Source organism: Trichechus manatus, unplaced genomic scaffold (genome assembly GCF_000243295.1).
Source record: "Trichechus manatus latirostris isolate Lorelei unplaced genomic scaffold, TriManLat1.0 scaffold00031, whole genome shotgun sequence".
NCBI classification, from domain to species: domain Eukaryota; kingdom Metazoa; phylum Chordata; class Mammalia; order Sirenia; family Trichechidae; genus Trichechus; species Trichechus manatus.
This window is the reverse complement of record NW_004443967.1, coordinates 22,206,096-22,211,692: the sequence shown is the minus strand read 5'-3', so window position 1 is coordinate 22,211,692 and position 5,597 is coordinate 22,206,096.

Here is a 5,597-nt window from a genome sequence, read left to right as displayed (position 1 = left end):
TTCCTCCTGGAGGCTGCAGGAGAGGATCCATTTCCTTGTCTTTGCAGCTTCTAAAGGCCACCCACATTCCTTGGCTCGTGGCCCCTCCTCCGTCTTCAGAGCCAGCAGTGTAGGATGAGTCCTCCTCCCCAGCATCTCCTGGTTCTCTCTCCTGCCTCCCTGCTCCACATCTGAGGACCCTGTGATTACACCCCCTCCCCCGTAATCCAGGAGAATCCCGCTATTTTAAGTCAGCTGGTTAGCAGCCTTAACTTTATCTGCAAACTAAGCTCCCTTTTGCCACATATCCTTACACATTCCCAGGTTCGGGGATTAGGACGTAGGCATCTTCGGGTGCCGTTATGTACTGAGTAAGGAGCCCTTGGTGGTGCAATCGTTAAGCATTCAGCTGCTAACAGAAAAGTTGGCAGTCCAAAAGCACCCGACAGCTCTGCGGGAGAAAGACCTGGCCATGTGCTCTCGTAAAGATTCCAGCCTAGGAAACACTGCGAGGCAGTTCTACTCTGTCCCATGGGGTCACTACAAGGTGGAACCTAGCAACAACATGTACTGGATGAACGCGTGTGCGTTGCTCTGGACAGAGGGCCTGCTCAGTGAAGATGGTTTTCTCCCTCGGTTTTCTCCTTTCCTGAAGCTCAGCAATGTCTCAGCCCTGGTTAGTTGGGGTGAGATGGTAGAGAAGGCAGAAGATGAGATGGAGAGGAGGAGGAGAAGCTCCCTTCTCTCCAGCCCCTGCTTTATTGGAGCCTTCCAGGCTAGGCCCTGTGAGCGACAGAGCCCCAGCTGGCCTGCCTCTCCTATCACAGCCCAGCTCTCTCCACTTGCCCGGGTCTGGCAGGAGCCACGGTGCCCTGCTCTGTGATTGGAGCAATTTCCCAACAAGCCAAGCAGGAAAAGTCAAAGGCTCCAACCAAAATGCCGGCCGAAGGAAGGCCGTGAAGGCTTCCAGGATGCATGGGGCAGCTACCTGGGCCACGGCCGGCAGTGGTCACATCAGAGAATGAAGCATCAACTGATGGTTTCCATGATGCTTTTCCCTGGAGGAGAAACAGTCTGCAAACCAGGCCTTCCAAAGAGGCTCTGAGAGGTGGAAGCCCCTGGGAGTCAGCTGCCCTCACGAGACGCGGCCGGCAGCGCTCCCGTCCTGAGGGAGAAAACCACTGACTGTGCTGGCTGGTCAACGACAGTGAGGTCTGCATGGACTTTTCCCATCAACACCTGGACACAAGTGATTACTATTCCAAGGGGAACATATCATGTTTCCCAATAACGTGTCACTGTCCCTCATGGGCATGACCTTGGTCACACAGCAACAAACATTCCTCTGAGTCTAAATTTCAAGACTGAAGAGAGAGCATTTCTCTTTAAATCCTATTAAATCCCAAACTGAGCCCTATACATCCCACAAAACAAAAAATGTCCTGAGAAAACTGAGAAAGCCTGCAGCGGTGGTTCTAGTCCCTGTGTCCTAACCACCAGGGTTCGAGGGGTAACAACTAACTTCTTCTCTGTAAAGTCGACACCAAAAGGAGCCCTGGTGATGCAATGGTTAAACGCTCGGCTGGTAACCAAAATGTTGGCAGTTCAAACCCACCCAGTGGCTTCGAGGGAGAAAGACCTAGCGATCTGCTGCTGTAAAGATTACAACCTAGAAAGCCCTGTGGAGCAGTTCTGCTCTGTCACTTGGGGTGACTGTGGGTTGGAATTGACTTGACGGCACCCAACCACAGCAAAGTTAGCACCAATGAGCGGCCCAGAGTCAGGAAGGAGACCTGTTCGGGTCTTCACTAGGCTCCCTTGTCCCTCTCACAGTTCGAGGCCTCTTGGCCCACCTGTGTGGGTTCTGGGCTTCTCGGAGGCAAAGCCAAGGGCTGAGCAACAGCCAGGTCACCGTGGGAAACAGTGCCACTCGGATTGCTGACGACCTCTGCAGAGAAGGGGGACCATGGGCAGCAGCCCTCAGGGCTTTGCCACGTTTCAGTGCACAGTTGAGACTGGGGGGCGGGGGGCTGGTACTGACAGCAAACAATGCCTGAGCTGCCCTCGGGCCTGCCAGCCTGCCTGGAGAACCCACTGCTGACAGTGCACCCAGCCACCACTGAGCTGACCAGCATCCTGGGCCAGCACATTTCAATGCAGACATCTTCCTCCCTCCTGGTGGCCAGAGGCAGGATCCAGCGCCCTTTGCATGTGAGTGGTGGTTTCTGCCCGAGAGGCACCACATCCACAGAAGCGGGGGTCCCTCTCTCCACCTGCTGGTCCATCCCAGGGCCTCTGCTTGCTGTGCTGGAGCAGGGCCTGGGAGCCCACTGTGCGAGCCCTGGCTGTGCTGTGTTGTGACCTGGGCCTTCATGTCCACCTTGCTATTCCCTCCCTCCCCACAGCTCCCACCTGTCTTTGCCACATTCATCCTCCCTCCTCTGTCTCCTGGCTGGAGCCACTGGAGGTTGCCAGGGAGGGGCCGGCCCTTGCTGGGCAGGGCTGGGTGCCTGGCCTCGCTGGTGTCTACTCCTAGTGGCTCAGAGGGACACAAATGCAGAAACCTGCCAGGGCAGGATGAGAACCATCAGAAAGACAATCCGAAGGAGGGTCAGCAGGAATGGACCCTAGCAGAGCTCACTGGCCTGGGCACAGGCTCCCACCTCGAGGCCACTGCCTCCCTACAGAGCAGAATCACATCTCCTGGGGCACCAGGATCCTGGACGAACATGGGGCAGACCTGGGGCACGGCTGTCACTCTCATTAAAATTCTTCTTAACACTCCCGGGGGCCTCTGGAGAAGACAAACTGCTAGGAGAAAGCCCTTCAACGAAACTGCTTTAATGATGCAATCATCTTCCATCAACTCAACATCTTCCTTACATTAGAAAGGGGCGGTCTGTCTCAGAATATAGAAAGCACTAATCCGTGCAACGGACGCTGGCCTGGGAGCTTGCCTTTGCCCCTTTCAGTGGGCTTCTAAATTTGTATGGAGAAAAAAAACTTTCTAATCGAATTTCTCTGGCTTAGCTGAGCCAGAGAAACTGTCGGTAAAAGATGGATTTCATTAAGGTGACTTTTGCTTTTCAAATATAAAATATATATCAATTTACACTGTTGTTTCTGTGCTCTAGGATATTAATGGACATAAAGTCGTTAGCCACAAACCAATTCTATTTTTTATTGGTGAAACCCAGTTGGAATCTTTCCTTGGAGAGAGACAGCTGAGCTGTAGAAAACCAAGGCTAGGCTCAGCATCTCGCTCTGCAGCAGCCGAAAAGGTCTTCTAAAAAAAGGATCAGTCGCGGCTTGGGAAAAATTCGCAAAAGTGCAGGTCTCTGTCTGGCCTGTCTCCTCCTCCAAGTCCCAGGAGGGATCTGGCCCTGGACCCCCACCCCCTCGCCCCAGCCCCGTGCGGCCCCCAGGTCCTCACAGTGGGGCTGATTGGCCGGCAAGTGCAGAGCTTGAGAGGCTGACGGTGAACCAAACACACAGTGACGGCCGCTAGCCCCCGGGCACACGGGCGTCGCCCTGCGGACCCTGAGCTCCCAGCCTGCAGCAGCCCGACTCCTGGGTTGGAGGTCGGTAAGCGGTCGGCCGGGTCCCTGCCCAGGGACCCGCGACGCACGCCTCTCAGCCGCTCCCCGGGCAGCTCAAAGACAGACCTCTACCCAGCAGGGGCGCTACTCAGGGCCAAGGGTACCGCAGACCAGCTTCAAGGGAATAATAGAAGCGGGGTCGTCAGTCCGGGCGCAGGGGACCGTTCTATGCGGCCTCCGGGGCGCGGAGAGAGAGCCCGGGCCGAAGCAGGACCCCGCCGGGGACTCCAGGCTCGGGCTGGGGCACAGCGGGAAGAGAAGCCGAGGGCGACAGCAAGGGGCGACACTGCGCCTTTGATGGCGCCGGGCTCTCCGCGTCGCTGTATCCGCGTGCAGCAAGGGCGGGTACCTCCGATCGCGGCCCCGCCGGGCCACGCCGGCCGTCCGACCGGCGCTTCCTCCGGGATAGGTGGCCGAGCAAGCTTGGCGCGGTTCTGGGCCGTTCCGGCTACCCCTGGGCAGGAGGAACCAGACTAAGAACCTCGGGGCAGGACAGCAGGCGCGTCGGCAGCGGGTCCCAGACGCGGCTTGGCTGACGGCACCAAACCGCGGCCGCCCCACCCCGCCCGCCCGGAGGCCAATGGGCGCCGAGCCGCAAGCGTCACTGGCCGCGGCGATTGGATTGCGGCTCATGAAAGCAGCACCGCTTTTAATAGCGCACCGAGGGCAAGGGCCGCCACCGAGCCAGGGGAGTTGCACCGCGCACTGCCCGGACCGCGCCCGCCGCCCCGCGCATGGCTGCGGCGTCGCTCGGCATGAACCCCGCTGGGCTCAGGGCGCGTGGCGGGGCCGGCGCGTGGCCCAGCCCGTTGTCCTTCAGCGCTGATTCGCTGCTGGAGGCGGAGCGTGGTTCGGGCCCGGAGCCCACGGAGTCCGCGGAGCCGGTTGAGGAGAGGCCTCGGGGTGCCTCGGAGCCCGGGGCCGGGTGTCCGCCGGCCGCCCGCGCGTCCCCTCCACGTAAGTGCCCAGCCGCGCGGTCCGGGGCCGCGAAAGGAGTCCGCCAGGCCCCGGCTTGGGGGACCAGGGCTGGAACTGCGCTCTAACTTCGGAATGTGACTAATGCAGCCCCTAATGTTCCTGGCCTCCGGGCGGAGAAATAAGCCAACCCACCCGAGCCCTCGGGCGCGCACAGGCAGGGCTCCCACTGCCCGCGCCCAGCAAGGCTTTCCGGCCGCCCTAGGGCGGGGTCGGCAGCTCACATCCTTGAGGCTCCTTGGATCTGGTCCCCTCCTGCCTCGGGAGTCCACTGCCCCACCACTCCCTGTGATGGTTACTTTCTGCTCGCCGAGGCCTTCCCTCTGTGTTCGGCCTCCTGGTGCGGCCAGGAAAAACTGCTGCTCAGTTCCTGCCGCGGCCCCAGCGGGGACTCCACGCTGGATTCTTTCTCCCAAGGGAGCAGAGTCCCCTCTCTTCCTTGGGCTGCAGGTTTGGTGAGACAAACCTGCGTCCACAGCGGCCCGCGCCGTCCCCCAGCCGTCTCCCGGGTGCGTTGCGTCTCTTACACCAGTGGCTTGTGGGGTCTCGTCGCTTCTGGGGGTCACGGAGCCTGTCCATGCAGCCGAACCGGCGCTTGCAGGGAACCCGGAGTGCCCGGCACAGGGGCGCGCATGGCCGGCGTCTGAGCGCCCGACTTGTGCTTGTCTTTCCTCCCAGGCGCCCGCAGCCCTCCCCCCTGCACCCTCCGGAAACACAAGAATAACCGCAAGCCGCGGACGCCCTTCACCACCGCGCAGCTGCTGGCGTTGGAGAGCAAGTTTGGCCAGAAGCGGTACCTGTCCATCGCTGAACGAGCCGAGTTCTCCAGCAGCCTGCGCCTCACCGAGACGCAGGTCAAGATCTGGTTTCAGAACCGCCGGGCCAAGGCCAAGCGGCTGCAGGAGGCCGAGCTGGAGAAGCTGAAGCTGGCGGCCAAGCCGCTGCTGCCCTCGCTATCCCTGCCCTTCGTCCTGGGCGCCCACCTTCAGGGCTCCCCAGCCACATACGACGGCGCGTCGGGCCCCCTGCCGCCGGTACCCGGGC